Here is an 18,931-nt window from a genome sequence, read left to right as displayed (position 1 = left end):
GTAGGTACCCATTTGAAATTATATGAGCTAAATCGTTTAAAACCTACCTTAAAAGATCATCGATAGTCGGTTTTTAAATTAATTTTAGTACTCATACTGAACTTCGAGGTCACAGTCGCAAAAATAAAATATTAAATACCTATTATTATTATTTAATCTTTGTATTATATTCTATTTTTATGAAATGAGCCAAATGAGGTTACGACACAATAAACCACTGACGTCTTACCAAAAACGGCAAATGAGATTTTATATTTATGTTTGTTATAAGTGCTGAATAATACCTTTGTCATGACACAATGAATAAAATAAAAAAAATTTCTTTTGATCACTATACTAGAAAAATAAATATCACCTACAAATATTTATCATATAATTATTGGACGTTAATAATAAAGTTTTAAGATTATCATATATAATATGAATTGAAAATTCATATTTCAAAAATAATATTCTATTTTATTATGATATTAACAACCTTTATCGGTAAAAATGTGTATACAATAGGAAACGTCGAAGCAATTGAAAAATAAATAAAAATAAATTGTTTACAAATAATGAAGTTATAATTTTTTTTTACACCTTATAATTTATGATATATATATATATATATTATTTTTTTTTTAAATTGTTTATACACTTAATACAGTTTAAAATTATTTATTTATTTTTTTTTTTTTTGATAAAACTCATTTTCTATAAATAAGAAAAAGAGTGAACAATATTCTGAGCCTAGTTACTCAAAAAATGTTCAATAAAAAACTTCTTGAAAACTAAAAAAAGTAAATTTATACTATTGCATTTGAGCAAAGTAGGTATAAAATATTTTCACTGATGTAATATCTAATGATATAAGTTCAAAAAGTAATGTTTATGTAAAAATATAATATTTTATTAATATATTGTACACAAATAAACATATCTTACAGTACAGGCAGAATTTTTTCCAAAACTAATCGACGCGCGACGTTTAGATTCCATAAAATTATGTACAGATAAATTTTTTACAATAATTACGTATAATCATGGGTTACAGTAAAACGCTCCGAACAAGAAATAACAATAAATATTTGTCATCTTCCACGCTCATTTGAATAGTTTTATAAGCGTAAGTATAGTTTAAAAACGTTTGTTTCACAGGTACATTCAAATTATAATATTCCATCAGTCCTCTGTCTCTGATATTTAATACATAATATTACACTGAGAATAAAATAGTTTCTGATTTTATCGCTTCTGGTGTGGGAAAAAATAAAATAATGAAACAATATATTATTATTAATTATATGAGACATTATACATATATACAGGATGTGCCGTTTTGAAGAAATAAAATATGATTATAAATTTATAACTATTATATAAAGCTAGGAACACGAAAAGTATTCGGCCTGCCGTATGAGAATGCGTGCGGCGCGGCGGGTCACATGTTTGATAACATTACGGTGTTAAATAATTCTCAATTTTTCTCGAAACTAAAAAAAAATACTAAAAATCATGAAATTAATGAAAATACAATTTTGAAACGTCAATATTTTCAGAAAAATAAACTCTACAAAATGGCTATCTTTAATATTTTTGGAAATATTTAAATAAAAAAATATATTTTTTAACTTTTATACCAAAACATTAAAATAAATTAAAATATGAAATAATAGTAATTCTTATCCCTGTGAGTCTTATTACAAAACCAGAATTTCGATATCACCATTATTTCGGGAGATATCGCAATGGGTAAATCCTCACGGGACATTCTGTATATCAGTGGTCCTCACTACGCAGCCTTTAACAAATTTAATGCGGCCCGCACTAAAATTAAATCGTACATTCTAAAATCTAAAATCCCAATTCCAAGAAACAGTTGAGAACATTCTAGAACATTTGTGTCATTCATGAAATTTTCCTAAAATACCCTTTCCTAACAAAAATATCCTGTTTAATTTTATCGTTATTATTATTATTATTATTTTTTTTTTTTTACTATTCTTCACTAAATTCAGTGAACTGCAGTTGTACACTTTTATATTTTTGATTATTGTCATTGAAAATGTAATATGAAGTATTATTATTGAATAGTTTTATTTTTCAATCAAGCCAACTAAGCTTCCTTATGTATATTTCCACTTTCCAGCTATTTTACTTGTTGTGAAAATATTTTAAAAAGATTGTACAAATTAAAATAAGTATGATACAAAATAAATAAATAAATAAATAAATAAATGTAAGCGGTCCGCAAGTAATTTTCAAAAATTGTATTTGGCCCTTTCTAAATTCCTAGTGAGTACCGCTGATCTATAGGTATTATCAAAGAAGTTAGATCCTTTCAGACGAATAACTTAATTTCCTTCATCGACCTCGAATGCTTAGTCAACCGACAAGTTTTGAGGCCCCGATGTGACTTACGACCACATATGACTAATATTGTTCGTCGAAAGTTTTTGCGCTTTCATTTCATTGTGTTTTCCACGAATATAACCAATATATATATACATATACGAGTATATCTGCTTCAATTCTTTCACCAGAAATCCCCCCAGGCACGTGTAAAGAGAAAAATTGTCAGCGGTAGGTAATTGGATTTTAACGTTTACGACACCTGTGTGTTAGTGTAAGTACGTGTAAAAAATAAAATATATGTGTGAGCATACTACATATATATATATTTATATATATAGATTATTATACAGAGCGATTCGCCGAGTAAGCTAACGACTTTTTTCCTTCAATACAATGCAGTTGTTCGACATATTCTGAATCTTTGAATTTTTATATATTACACTTGATTATCACATTTTAAAATTCTCAACAGTTTTCTGTGCTATACTCGAAGAGTGATGTATTGTAAAGACGGAAACTTCTGTTTTCAATTTTCCACACTGAAATTTAGTGACTGAATTATTCACTCAATAATTTTGTTGAAAATGTGTGTTAAGATTTTATCATCATACTACAGACTTAATGTCAAGATATCAGGTTTCTAATAAGTAGGTAGGTGTGTTTGAAGTTTTCAAAAATTGGAATTTGAATAAATTCACTATTAAATTTTAGAAAAAAAAAATGATAGGTTGGGTTAGGGTTAGTTTATGCTATGCGAACCTCCGCTTTGTAAATATTCGATATATTCCGAATGTTTAAATTTTTAAACATACCTACTTGAATATCGCATTTTTAAATTCTTGACAGTTTTCTGTGCAATACTCGAAGGTGTTGTATTGTAAAGTTGGAAACTTCTGTTTCCAGTTTTCCACACGGAAATTCAGCGATTGAATTATTTACCGAATAATTTTGCCGAAAATGTATATTAAGATTTTATCCCCATCACGGTACAATACAGACTTAATGTCAAGACATCAGGTCTCTAATAGTAGGTATTAGGTGTGTTTGACATTTTCCAAAATCAGAATTTGAAAAAATTCATTATTAAATTTTAGAAAAAAAAAATGGTAGGTTGGGTTAGGGTTAGTTAGGTGAACCTCCACTCTGTAAGTTATACAGTTGTATGCATATTATTATGGTTTGAGGTCGATACTCGATACGCACACATCGCAGCATGTATAAAACACGTCTTGTGTCACGTTCGTCGACTTTACAATTTGCATTTGTACGAGCCAGACGCCGTTGTTGATACACTATAATAAATGTTATAAAAAAGTTGTAAGACACTCGGTGGCCGCGTGTTGAACGTGCACAAAAAAATAATAAAAAATAAAAAATAAAAATAATACCGACGACAGTGTTGTGCACGGCGTCTAATGTGACGTGTACGAATTTTATTTTATTATTTTTAACGTGCAGCTCGACTAAAATGATGAGGGATAGTATTATAATAACTAATAAGAGAAATTGTTTATTTCCGTAAAATTCGAATGTCGACCCCGACGGATTTCTAGAATCTAGGGTCTGGAGCAGCGGTGTGATTAAGGGAGTGCACGACGGTGCACTTGCACCCTTTGGTGTTATGTATAGCAGGTGCAAAGATATATGTCTTTTGCACTTGCAGACGCTGAACTTTATACCTGTTAAAATACAATACTATATCTCATCGATTTGTCGGATTTCTTATTAACCTATTTATAAATTTTGTAGCCATCACTATTGGTAATTCATTTCATATAAATATTATATTTTTACATGTACAATAAATAATAATATATCATACAGGTACACCACATACAATGTTTGAAATGTACAGATTTTGTTTATATTGTAAACAAATATAAAAACATACCTGTAGCAAGTGCGAGCAAAGTGATTAGCTATAAGTATGGCTTAATTTATCATTACGATTATTGGATCGATAAAAGTTTTGTACCTGCTAAAATTTAATAGAATTACGCCAATGATCTGGAGTAACTGCAGGAACGAACAGCAAGCACATAATATCCGCTTGAAATAATGTTTGATAATGTTACGGCTATAACACTATTATAATATATGTTGTTCACCTAATTTTTGATTTCAAGGACAACCAACTATACAAAATAAATACATACCTATTTAATATCGTTAATAATTGTATTAAATGTTAAATGTATTAACGGTAATATGAAATATTATTTTCTTATTTTAGAAAAGTTTTTACGGATGTTGCGATGTGAACACAGTTAATTAAATCATTTTTTATCCCGAGTAGGCATGATTTTCATTTAAAATAAATTTAAAAAAAAAATAAAAATAATGTATTCGATTACCAACCAAATCAAGCCCACTATAGGTTTTTTTTCACCTTATTTAAGATGTATTTGAATTTTAAATACCATACAATATAAACACTTGTGTGTTCGTGGTATTCAATATTTATAGGTTTAGTATAATAAACAACGAAAATGTGGTTACTATTGCAATGACAATTATTTTTTGTATTAGATCATATTTAACTAAAGAGCCTATTAATTGATAATAATATGCCATGGTAGAAGTCAACTTTGGTTTCAGGGCAACTAAAACCCATAGGTGTCTAGAATAAAAGAGTCCTTTATAAACCTCTCATAACACTAATGTAATATATTTCTCGATAATTCAAGTTAATCCAATTCCATTGAACACGCACAACAAGAGCCGACTTTATTAAATTGATATTAATTGTGTTGAACGAGTAGAACATTATAACTTTGTTTAATTAAAACAGATTGAATTGCTGAAGTTGAATTTATGCAGCGAACATAGTACATAATTCGATTGGATATTTGGCGAGTATTTCACACTGTTATATCAATTAATTAAATCTATATAACGTTAATATTATATTTCTATAACAAGAAATATAGGACAAAACGTAAAAAGGTTCTGTATTGTTATTTTATAGAATTAAAATCAAACTATTTTTTCACTTTGTGGCATGTGACTTTTGGAAACTGATTTTAAATATCCCACGCGTATCAAAATAATCATAAACAATTAGAATATTATCACACTGATAGACACGACTACATTTTAAAAGTATTACACATTTTATTGGATGATTGTGCGTTTGTGTAAAAAGCAATTTAGAAATGTCTAATCGCGAACATACAATATTACGATATGTGATTTTGTAATTAGCTATTATATTATAATCTATAACGACCTACCTATGTTTATAGTGTATTACTACTCGTATATTATTATATGAATGCATCATATAATGTGGACAGCCATTAATTATTAGTAATTTATTATGTATAATCATATTCTGTTTGACACGGTGTGACTTGCGCGACAACCATCATAATATTATCCAATCATCCTTTGATGTTGGTCGGTGTCAACGTATACTGTTGCGCCGTCGACCAGCTGATACCGTCACATCGGACACACTTGTGCATCATAATTTGCCGTGAAAAGAGCCTAACGACCCATTCATCGAAAATCTAAAAATCAAAAATTTGCCAAACAATGCGATATAGTTTTTAATGAATTTTAATAACTCCATGTACCACCATAGATAATAAAGTGATTTATTATCTGTGTGTACCACCTGCGGTACTATATATATTATATGGTACGGTTTGATGACGTATTGCGGTACCTATACGGTGTTGAGGTGTTATATAGGTTTGCCAAAAATATTCATCATAAAACGCGATTAGGTACTTTACGGAGGTTTTTCTCGGATTTTCTATTTGACCCACCAATATAAAGAAAGGGGTTTCATCGATTCCGCCAGACCTTTTTATACTTAGGGATAAGGTTTATCGATTCTGCCAGCATCGATTCTACCAGTGCAGGTAGTCTAAAAACAACCTACCGATTTTATTTATTTAACTATGTATATTGTATTATTTTATATATATTATATTAATTCACATTGTATTATTTTGCATCACCTTATTATAACAATACCATTGTATAACTTAAAACTACATTTGACTAAGTCAATTTATATTTAAATTAATTATTGAATTATTTTGTAGATAGAATATTATTATTATTGTAACATTTTATTTATTTAACTATATTGTATTATTTTATATATATATATATATATATTAATTCACACTGCATTAGTTTTTCATCATCATATCATAAAAAATATATTTAACTAAATTAATTTATATTAAAATTAATTATTTAATTATTGTTTAAGAATTTGCTAGGCTGAGGTAAAACTTGGAAGGTGGCGGAATCGATAGGTTGTTTTTAGACTACCTGAACTGGCGGAGTCGATACTGGCGGAATCAATGCTACATTGGCGGAATCGATAAGTCCCCATAACGAAAATGTGTAATCTATGCACATATACCTAGTAATAGAATCTCACTATATCCGCGCTTTTAATTAAATTTTAAGAGAAGACAATTTAAATCATCTAAATACGTACCCATGAAAATATAGTAAATGCATGATAATAACTGGAAAATAAAAATACATTTTACCGCATTGATATTGTATGGTTTCATCATTTTTATATACTTTTAACGAACTCACTCGTGTCCTTATTAAACATTAAATAACGTATATTTATCTGTCATTTTCAACCATATACATATTAAAAATCATAAAGAATGAGCAATAAAAATATAAAAGAAATTGGGTAGTAATGTTACTACGTACATAAAATTTCGATTCAGTAAAATGATAATAATATGAAAATAAAATTTAAAAAATGTCAATAAACACGAGATGAGTATAGAATTTTTAACATAAATACAATATTATGGCATCGTTAACTAACTGAATAAATAATATTTTATCATTTATTTGTTTTTCAAATATCGCTATATCAGTTAATTTTTTTTTTTTTTTTAATATTGCAATAAGTAAATTTTGCGGGATGCATTTAACCATATAAACATAATAAAATATATTAAACTACCTATACTAAGAGTCTAAGAGAACAACAATCGTAACAATTATTTTATATTGGAAATGTCGTTTTCTAAATTTTTATTATAATTATCTTTTTTTTACTAAATATTTATTTAAATTTAAATTTAGTCCAACAACTCAATGTCAATTTTCTTATCCAGATGGATTTCCATAGGTATGAACAGGAGCAAATCGAACTCAACCTAACAGAATCAGCTATCGATGTCACCTTCGGTCCTAATCCAGACCAGAACGAGAAGATCTTAAAATTCCTAAAATTAACTAAATCTAATTAACCGGATTTAATTGTATTGTTTAAGTGTTAGAATGTAATGTCCCGTAATTGTAAATAATATAAGATAACATCATCTTCGCTGCCGAGTTTGTATTTGCGATAAATGAAAAAAATAAAATTTTAATTTGGGTGTTTTTATAGCAAATTTAAATGAATTAACTTTTGTATGGATATTTTCTGCATTTTCAGCATTCTTTAACTATGAATATTGTTATGAATCATTTTTATTTTAATGGTCACAACATTCTGTGTAGAAGAGAAACAATATTCAAGTACCTACGCAGTTAATTATTTTCAGTAAGTATATAGGAACGAGCTTCTTGATTAAAAAATTCTTTCTTTACATTGAATATATGAAGGTAATAAAAAGAGAAAAGAGGATAATATTCACCTGAATTTTAATAACCTTTAAAAAAAGTTCTAGCTATGTCGTCTTACGATTATTTAAACGATGGTTTTTTTTTTCTTCAATACGCCGTTTACAAAAGACAGAATAAAAATTATTAGAATAAAAAAAAGAAAATCCAAATCATTAATTTTTCTTTGTTTGTAGAAAATCTGAATTTTTTTTCCTGAAACTACTTTTTCAACTCTTATAATCAACGATTTCACCATTTTTAATGGTTTTATGCTTTCATTAGAACAAGTAAATATATTTTAGACTTTGAGTTGATCAATGACATGTGCCCAATAGAGCAGAAAAAATGGTTCAAGCTTCAAATAAGAGAATACATTTTATGTAAATGAATTGAACTTCGTTGTTCCTTCCGGAAATAAAAGTAAAATCGTTTTTAAATTAAGACAATAAACGAGGATAGTTATGGTTTTTATACAGAACAGTCCATCTTTGCCAAATTCTATTTTATTTTATTTTTTGTTATTCAAAAATAAAATATACCTGCAGAACTTAAAATCGTCATCAAATATTAATATTGGACATTTTTTAAAAGTTATATTTTAATTATAATTTATATTCTATTCATTAAATTTTTGTTTTTTAGATTTATAAAGTTATGATATTATATTTGTGTTGGAGCACAAGAGATTCGACATTCAGTACAGAATTTTTAAAAGATTTTTTTTTCTATAATTTTAACAATTTGACATAACGCACATATTATGTACTTACCTACTTATTTTATGATCAACAACGAAGTTCAATTTTTGATGAAATTGGATATTGAAACGTATAATAAGCTGATGATAAGTATGATAACGATTTTTGTTCATTTTATATCAATAGTATGTAATAGGTGCATAAGCGAAATTTCTTTTAATAGCATTTCAATTTAAACGGGAATTTAACTGATCGAATATTTAAAAGCAAAATAGCGATTTTAGTTTTTCAATTAAAAATATATTATACTTGTTTGTGGTTGAAACTTTTTGTCATTTTATTATTAACGATGATACCTACCCAATGGAATTTTTAAAATAGTTGGATATTAATTTTAAAATATTTATCTAATGTTTTTATTTTTATTTATATATATTAATAATAATATATTACATTACTATTTTATATTTATTTATATTTTTATTTTATTTATAATATCTAATATTTATCAATGTTATTAACACCATTCTATATAAGACTACTGGAGTTATTAATATTCTATACGAAACGATATAATGTATTATATTTTATAATGTAAAATGCGATTTGTTTTTGCCAAACATCATATTATGAGCTTATAGTGTTACCATTAGAAAAATATTTTAATTCTTATATTATAAATAATATTATATAATATAGTCTGACACTGGCAGCCTGCAGGAAGACGTCGGGTATATTCCTTTAGAATAATTTTTCGTGTACAATGACGATTTATCATTTAATTCAAATTTAATACATCCATTACTATACGATGACTTACTCAATGACAAGGTGCATTTGACACTTACTGTGACGTCTCTGGTTTTTATTATTTATATTATTATTATTTATGGTTTCAGTTATGTGCAATGTTTGAATTTTCTCAACAGACTCAAAGTTTCAGACCCTGCAAGTACCTACCTGTGTCCAAAATATTAAATTCACGTTGTTACCTGTAAAAAGAAAAAAAAAATGTCACTACAGATAAGAGTAATTGTTTTAAAATATACGAGAGACAATGCAGAAATCTTAAGTAGGCCATCGTCAAACGATCGGAGGGGGGGGGGGGCTGTAAAACAAAAGTCTGCAGCAATAATACAGATTTTATCTTAGTAATACACATCGCAAAATGGAAATCATTTTCATAAATTACACAACGTAAAATAAACAATTTTGTAATAGTACATAAAATATTCTCTAAGAAAGTATATAAAATATACGTATAATTAGCATATAATTTTAAGCACTTATAATCACTAATATTTTTAATATCAACAATGATTAGGATCTGCTAAAACACTTAAAATGTTTTATCAGCTGTTTAATTTAGTTACTGCGACGAAAAGTTTGAATACTTGTATTTACCTAATGGTCTTAAAATATTATTGCCATCCTTGTTATATGGCCAGTGCTTTATTTTCGCCTAATCCGATCATCCACGCAACCGTTTAACACATTGTTGGATTTCGGATTTTATTCGAACATTTAATATTCGCCTCGAGTCACGCCGTGCGCCCACCTTACTCGTCAATATCGCGTAATCGCATATAAATGCTCTTGTAAATAATTGTAAATAATTCTCCTGTCGATTCAATGAACACATCTGTTGCCGAAGCGTTTATGCAAATTGAGATCTTATATGAATTATTCCATACACATACACACACCGACACATCACACCACTATATCTTGTACATACGTTACCATTTTGATCCCTCCGATTGGCTCTGACAACATACAAGAATGTAGCGTGCAATACACAACAACACGTCGACTTCGGCTGATTTTTGTCGATTTTCACGAGACTTTATGTACTGCAAGTTAAAGGTAAAAAATAAAAAAACTGTGTTGTGGTAAAACATTAGTAAAGTAATTAGTTAAGTAATAATATTTAACTAAATATATAGTAAAAATAAACGAAATAACACTAAGAACAGGGAGAAAAATAAAAATATAAAAACAGCATTTTTTATAGTTATGAATACATAAGTATTACAAGTATTATAACTCTTTTACATAGAACATAAACATTATACATAGGTATACCTAATAAAGTATGTCATGTAAAGGTTATAAATATTTTAAAGATCATATTATAATAATAATGATTGACTTATATTGGTTTTAGTGTTAGTTCTTAAGTATTTATTTTTACATTTAAGTTTAAAGAGTTGAATAATTTTAGTCCTTGATAGTTAACGTATTTTTGGCCTATATTATTTTCTTTCCATAATCAATTTTTATTCCATATGCTATGCGTGCACGCTTATTTAGTAAAACATCCAATGGAAGAAATTTTTTTATGTATCAAACATTTTTTGTGCAAAAAACTTACTGGTAAAACATTAAGTGTTCCATATAATTATATTTTGTGTATTCGGATTTATTTTTTATTTTGTTAAGGCAGGTACGAATTGCATTATACAGGCATACAGCATTTGGATTTCTTCGGTAATATATTATACTAATGATTGTGTTTTATCTTTTATCTATATCATACATTACGTATAATATATATGTGACATAAATTTATATCTTTATTGGCCACAGACATATTATATATATATATATCAGCTGTCATCACGTTGAGATCTCCACTGATTATTATTATTATATAGGAACATTGCAGCTATCTCGTCGTCGTCATCGGAGAATATAATAATATTTCATGTCCATGTAATTCATATTTTATTTGTCATGTCAGAGTTATCAAAAAGTTACACAGGTTGCAAAATTCGTTTTCGGTAGAAATACTCACATCGTTTGTATTATAGTAAACCCACTCATCTCCCCCCCCACTTACCTACACATCTGTGTACTATGTCACCGCGAGTTTTCATAAATGTGTCATGTCTCAAGTGACTGAATTGAGTATTTGTGTAACGTACGTGTAATGCATAACCTTTCAATCCTTCATCGTCACTTGCGACATCAAATCAAAAGGCACAAATCACAATTAAAAGTTGTTAGAAACGTCTCTGAAATAACGAAAAACTATATACCGATTTGAGGTGTTCTGTATGGGTATTAACAATCACAATGTCACGTACAAAAAATCAAATAATTTACAATTTTCAATAATTTTCTCGTAAAATGGTACAAATATTCGACATTTCAAAATATATAATTGATGTTGTAATATTTATTTCCCAACCAACATTATTTTTACACTACAAACGGATAATTTAAAATAAAAGAAGTTGGTCACTTCCAAGCCAATGGCTGTTCACGGAAATGAGAGTTCATATCATAGACTATCATAATAGTATTAACTTAATATAAAAATAGTATAACTTGTAAATAAACTTTACATAAATAGTAACTAAACAATAACAATTTTATGAATTAAAAATAAGAAATAAGACTTGATATTAATAACTGTGTACACTTTAATAAATATAAAGGAATTATTGAGGGGGGGAGCAGACAGAACATAAATGCACATAAAAAAGTGTTTTTACAATAATAAAATATAACAATATAATGTTTAATGGACTTAGCTAATTTGTTCAAATCACATAATATCATAAATAACAGCGTAGACGTTTTGTTTAAAATGATAATGATTTAGAATAACAGTCATGAGAGTTAATTTTGAATTTTACACAGAAATTTACAAATATATATTCTGGTCCAGACTGCGGGAAACAATTCCTTAATTTAGGAATAAATATTTCCGCTTAAATCAGAAATAATTAGAATGGTTAAACATGTTTAAAAATAAAATATGTCTCTCAAATTGCATCTGAAACCATAGATGGACTAATAAATAATATATTGTATTTTCATTGTTCATATTTTAATTTATTTTTCTTCATTGGTTAAACATAGGTCATTAACTTTATAACAACAGTATTACAATTTTTGTTATTGTATAATTATTTTTTTTTTAAGTTATAAAATTATGTTTTGGTAGTTCGAAAATGGATAAATTGTTTCGTACAGGTTGTCAGGGATGTCGAAGTCTATATATTGATATATTATATCACGGTAATTAAGTATAAAATTTTAGGGGTTGATGGATTATATACTTTTTGCTAGCTTACAATTTTTACGCTTTGTGTATGTAGTAGTAAACATATCAAATCAATTAAAATGTACTATAGGTAGTTACATAATTTAATAATTATTAGTTCTAAATATTTTACTCTTAAAGTTTCTATATTTATTATCCCATAAAAATTACTCTAGTGTCATCATTTAAACTTTTAACTTAGATTTATAGTTGTAGACTATATATTAAGTTGGATAAATAATTAAAAAACAAAAAATTATGCTCTTAAATAATACAAGGCACACTATAAAGTCATCTATTATATATTATTTTATATTATGCTCCATCTAATGTCTAATTTATGAGTTCATGTGATGTGGCATTTCGGTCTTGACTATACTACACTATAATGTATTAATTATTCTGCGCAATTACTATGCGTATACCATTAAATCGAAAATTCTGTTGGTGCTGTTAAATTATCTCGCAATAATACAATATCCATACCAAAACAGTCTGCGATAATTATTGTCTCGTGTCTTAAATCTTTTAACCGTCTTTCCATAAAACATAAATGTATTCAAAATGAACATCCCATAAAACAAGTTGAACAACTTTCATAGTGGTTATTTAAATATAATTACATGTTGTGTGTGTCTGTCTGTACTCATTAAGTTTATATAGCAGAAATAATACTACTTTAATTAATCAAAACCCCCATAAATATTTTTGGGTTATATATTTTCATTTACAGAGCATACGGGTGGATACTTAATTAAAAAAATAACACGTTGTATTATGATTCCGTGTTAATATTTTCAATATATTTTTCTGCTGTAAAATACAATTCTAATAATGGATAAAAATATGTTTATACAATGGACGCAACAATTAATATTTAAAAAAAAGTATACAAAGTTACGTGATTCTAGAGGAATGGTCGAGTAAATATTATGGATAAATTGATTTTAAATTATTCACAGAATGTTTCATACACTATATAATGCCTATATAGGGAAACTATACTCGGTAGTCCCTCGATAATTCGAAATTCAGGGGACCAGGCTAAAAATTCGATTTATAGATGTTTTCGATTTACCGAGTGATCACGGTGTAATTTCCTTGATGGTTATCTACACGGTCTTTTGTTTGCCACCTAGTGAATAATGTGTTAAATTATATTTTTGAAATGTTAAAAAAAGTGTAAATAAATGTTCTGAAAACTGTGCTAAAATGTTTTACTTCGACTTAAAATTTTCGATCACGCAACTTTTTGCTCATGGGGTTTCACCTTGGTTTGAAAAACGGAAATCCGGTTCCTGCAAAAAATAAAAAATAAAAAATATTAAAATATTTTAAGCCCCATGAGACTTAGACAAAGGGTCCGTACTCGACAAACTATACATGTCTACACAGTCATCATTGCCTTTGAGTTAGCGAGAATTTGGAATGCGTAATTCAATTTTCTCTCATTTCCCTTCTCGACGGGATGACTCATGAAAATAACCAAATGAACGGGACCAGTCGATACGAATAGGCACCACAGGAATTGTATAATTATTATTCAATGGATATTGGTATTGACGTACTGCAGTACAGTATTGGAATGTCGCTGGTTTCAAGTGCACATAAGGTCAACATAATATAACCAAGTTAACATCGTAAGCATGGCAGACGGCGATTAATTAATTCGATTGGAAACAATGTCGGCTTGAAATCAGTGATTTAATCCAGGGATTCTCAAACTGTAGTACGCGTATACCTCTTGGGGTACTCGCCGTTTTTAAGGGATACGGTTAGGGTTTAAAATGTATGTCTTTCGATTTTTTTGTATAATATATTTTAGCTTAGTAACTATAAGAAGAGGGGTACCCAAAACGATTTATTGGTAAAAAGTGATATTACACTTTTTAAGTGTGGTAAAAAGTAGTACAGTGTTAATACAATTTTGATAATGCCTCTTTTACTCGATTGAGATAATTCACCTATATATATAAATGCGTTATAAAGTAAGGCAATAGGTTCAGATTCGTATTACATATTATAAACCCAAAGGCCAATATATTCTAACGAAAGTTGATAGTCTGTGAGGTAATATTATATTATATCTTATAAGTTTATATTATTTATAAAAATATTATACTATTGAAATGTAAAACTATTGCATAATAATAATACAAATATGCGTTTACTCTTAACCTGATGTATGTTAGTCATCTGAAAACATACAATATTGAATTATAGTTTCTCCCACGTAGCACCATAAATTTCCGTTGATTTTGAACCTACGAAAACAGCATTTCCACACAGGGACGTAATGATATCTTACAAAAACGTGTGAAAAAAATGCTCAGATGCGTAGTGAAACGTACCATCAATAAAAACGTTCGCAACTTCATCACGTTAGCTTACTGCATACTATCGAATTCATTTAAAAACATTCCACCACCAACGGCCAAACATATACTGCCGAATAACAGAAAATATTTCATCAGTTTTACTCGCAATTAATACATAGTATTAAACGCGGATTGTTTTTGAAAGAAATTAGGTCAACCTTCGTGTTGTAAATACAAACGTAGGTAAATCTACTGTACAAAATCCTTAGAAATGAAGAAGAATATGTCTCCGCTCAGATTCGTTTGATGATTTATCACTGAATTAAATTTTAACACGCCACCATTGACAACAGAGACCTATACTCAATTAAGAAGTACCTCAACACAATATGCTACTACGAACAGCAAATCAAATTCTCCGGTTTTTATCGTATGAGTTAGGTATTACAAAGTATAACTTATTATGCGCTTTTAAAAATTGTATTTTTTAATCATGACAATATATAGATTTAAAAAAAAACACCAAAATATTATATACATTTTTCAATGATTATGACAACATAGTTTGATTCTTTTTTTTTTTTTTTTTTTTTTTATTGATCAAATAAAAACTCGGCAACTACATGGCCATTAGTTACAGTTGTGGTATGTTTACATGGTTTAAGATTTTTACAACATTTTTTTTTTTAAAGTGGATTACAATATTAAAGATAAGTTATAACAGTATGGTTTCTAAGTATTTATATAAGAAAGAAAAAAAACAAATGTGAATCATTAAATTAAATTGTAAAGACCTGTTGACTTCAAAAAAAGGATCATCTTATTGTTCTCCACAGCATTGGGTCCCAATGCGATGTCGAGGGTATAGTTTGATTCACTTTGACTTACAATCATTTATGTTTAACCATATATATATATATAATATCAGTAAATTATTATATTATTTATTTTATACATATAAATTACCTATATAGAACGTTTAATCTCAATCAAAATATAAATCAGTTCAGTCAGTTCAGATCATGTGAGCTTTCAAATATCAATACTTTAGTGTAGGTGGATACGATATTATCTATTTTTGTTCGTTATGATATTTTCATTGAGATTAAAAGTATTCACTGGATATATTATAGTTTTCATGTACATTTTCCGATTATCATAACTCCTATTATATCACAGCGCCTTTTCTCTCGCACACGTACACCTCTCTTTCCTTCTCCCCCCATCTCTCTCTCTCACACTCTCTTTATGTATATAGAATGTGTATACATATACGCACATATACACATCTGAGGTTGACAAGGCTATTCCTGGTCTGGGAAGTTATGTTTCCTGAGCCCCACAAAAGGATAGAAAACTCAAACGGGGCAAGTCGACAATAGATTTTACTTTTCGTTCGAATGGGCGGGGTATAGAGGAATACGACATCGATGATTTATGTTTGCGCAATATCAACAGTACACACACACAAACATATACGCATACTTACATATTATTATATACGGAAGCGATTTCCTTTTTCAAAAGGGTTATCCGTTGTAGACAGATCCTCCGCCCCAAAAACTCATCCACTGCACAATAACGCCATGTATAGGATATATATATGTACTGTATTATGATTGTGAATTTGTATCAGCTAAAAAAAAAAATTGCATAATATATTATATTTAAATATTCAATTGCATTTTTTTCTTATTAATCCTCGTAGGCGTCACGTTTTTTTAAAATTACTACGGTGTAAAATAACAGATAATTATTATGCTCAAATCATTGTTATAATATTATATTTAATCTCAAAAAGTTTATTACCATTTTTTAATAGCTGGTGCATAATAATATGATAAAATAAATACTCATCGTTTTAGTAATGTTTTTTTTTTTTAAGAAAATGTTTATATATTTATATTTTTTTTGTTTTTAATTTTTAAGTCATAATCGTGGTATATATTATATATTACAATGAATGAAATTCTTCATTAAAATATAATGCATTTGAAGGGTCTGTTGAAGCAAAAAAAGTTTTGACCCTTTCGTGGTGTCATAAAAATAAAAAGCTATTGGACTGAGGATGACAGTCAATGGAAGTACACGGGCGTCGCGCACACCACTAATGGATATATTAGAATATGATAGCACGTATACTGTACTTCCAGGTTTTTTTTTTAAAAATGTTCATTTGCGGATTTTCGAAAATTTCGGTTTTTTTTTCGGTAAATTTTTATCCTCGAGTTTAAATATTCTATGAATCTTTAAATTATAATATTTTAAATAAGTACGCTGGAAAAAATGAAATTTATTCCATAAAAAAAAAAGCCTGCAGCCTTTTACTTCTTTATATTATGCGCCATTATATTATTATTATGTCATATTTTTCGTATTATCACTCGGCGTGTTCGTAACATAATCATATAAAATATACATTATACACATAAAATTACTATCATACTTATTAAAGAAACATGTTATTTTATATACCGTATTAAGTTTGTTCTTTACATTTTTCGTTTATATTATAATGCATAATAAGCTGATGTTAAAGACATAAATTTGAATATTATAACAGTGACAATAATTTATGTAGTGCTAATGGATAGGTCGTCGATGCGAAATAAAGATGAATTTTTTAAAGAGAAATATGAAGAACACGCTTAATGCATTCTATTTAAAATAAAACAAACTATTACTTATATTGTGACGAAAACTCTACCTATGATTTTTTGTTATTTTAGATTCTGAGCGGAGCGATGAATGTATTGATTTTACCATGATGTGTGTGTGTGTTTTTTTTTTGTGTCTGTCATCACGTTTTGGGGCAGTAAAAATGCTTCGATTTTTGACTTCAGTACCTCGTTCGATCAGAAAGTGAATCTAGTTGGTACTTTAGGGGGTCAAAAGTGAAAAATTCTTAATACTTTTCTAAATAATCGAGAAAAACAAACTAAAAATTAAGGGAAAAACGGGAAATTTTACGCACACTCATTTTTCGACAAAGTCGATTTTGGTTTATGATGTAATTTTAAAATAAATGACCATAGATACATGCAATTTTCATCCAATGTTTATAAAGTATATTTTATCCACCATGCAAAAAGTTTTCGACTTAAGTTGAACTATTCATAGGCATTTGAAATTTTCGATCATTATTAGTTTTTTTTAAATTAATATCGATAAAAATTTATTTGTTTAGCAGAAAAGCTTGAAAATTTAATACAAGGCTCTTAACATATTGTTACAATAGCAGTTGAAAAATAAAATAAATTCATAGTCACAATTTTTTTTATAAGCATTCAAAGTTTGAATTTTGACAAAATATGTAAAAATCACGAAAATTCACAAATTATTTTAAGCTAGAAATTCATAAAAAATTTTCTACAAGATTCCTTACAAGTTTTTCAATCTTTATCACAAATAAAAATTCCACCGGAAATTCAAATTAAATTTTTATGAGCATTTGAAATTTAAATTTTTACAACGTTGGATTTTCACTTTTAGCGATTTCCTTAATTTGGTGTAACTCTAAAACAAATTACCGCAGATACTTGAAATTTTGACTGAATGTTTATATAGGCGTTTTATATATTTGATAAAATTTTCAAAATATTTAGATTTATTATTGATCAAATAAAAACTCGGCAACTACATAGCCATTAGTTACAGTTGTGGTATGTTTACATGGTTTAAGATTTTTACAAAATTTTTTTTTTTAAAGGGGATTACAATATTAAAGATAAGTTATAACAGTATGGTTTCTAAGTATTTATATAAGAAAGAAAAAAAACAAATGTGAATCATTAAATTAAATTGTAAAGACCTGTTGACTTCAAAAAAAGGATCATCTTGTTGTTCTCCACAGCATTGGGTCCCAATGCGATGTCGAGGGTCGTGTCCAATCCGGTGTTTTGACGTTCTTGCTGGTATTT

General features: G+C 27.8%; 1 long non-coding RNA gene across 1 annotated transcript; it reads right to left on the bottom strand.

Annotated features, from left to right (window-relative positions):
• Positions 1-13,558: 13,558 nt before the first annotated feature.
• Positions 13,559-16,735, bottom strand: LOC149057011 (uncharacterized). Its single transcript, XR_016191232.1, has 3 exons — positions 16,501-16,735; positions 13,915-13,991; positions 13,559-13,828 (listed from the first exon to the last, which is right to left on the bottom strand). It is a non-coding gene; the product is annotated as an uncharacterized LOC149057011 (long non-coding RNA).
• Between the last annotated feature and the right edge of the window lie 2,196 nt (positions 16,736-18,931).

Source organism: Diuraphis noxia, unplaced genomic scaffold (genome assembly GCF_037042655.1).
Source record: "Diuraphis noxia isolate RWA-SAM2 unplaced genomic scaffold, SU_Dnox_SAM2 contig0003, whole genome shotgun sequence".
NCBI classification, from domain to species: Eukaryota; Metazoa; Arthropoda; class Insecta; order Hemiptera; family Aphididae; genus Diuraphis; species Diuraphis noxia.
The sequence above is the reverse complement of the archived record's forward strand: the minus strand, read 5'-3'. Positions and strand labels throughout refer to the sequence as shown.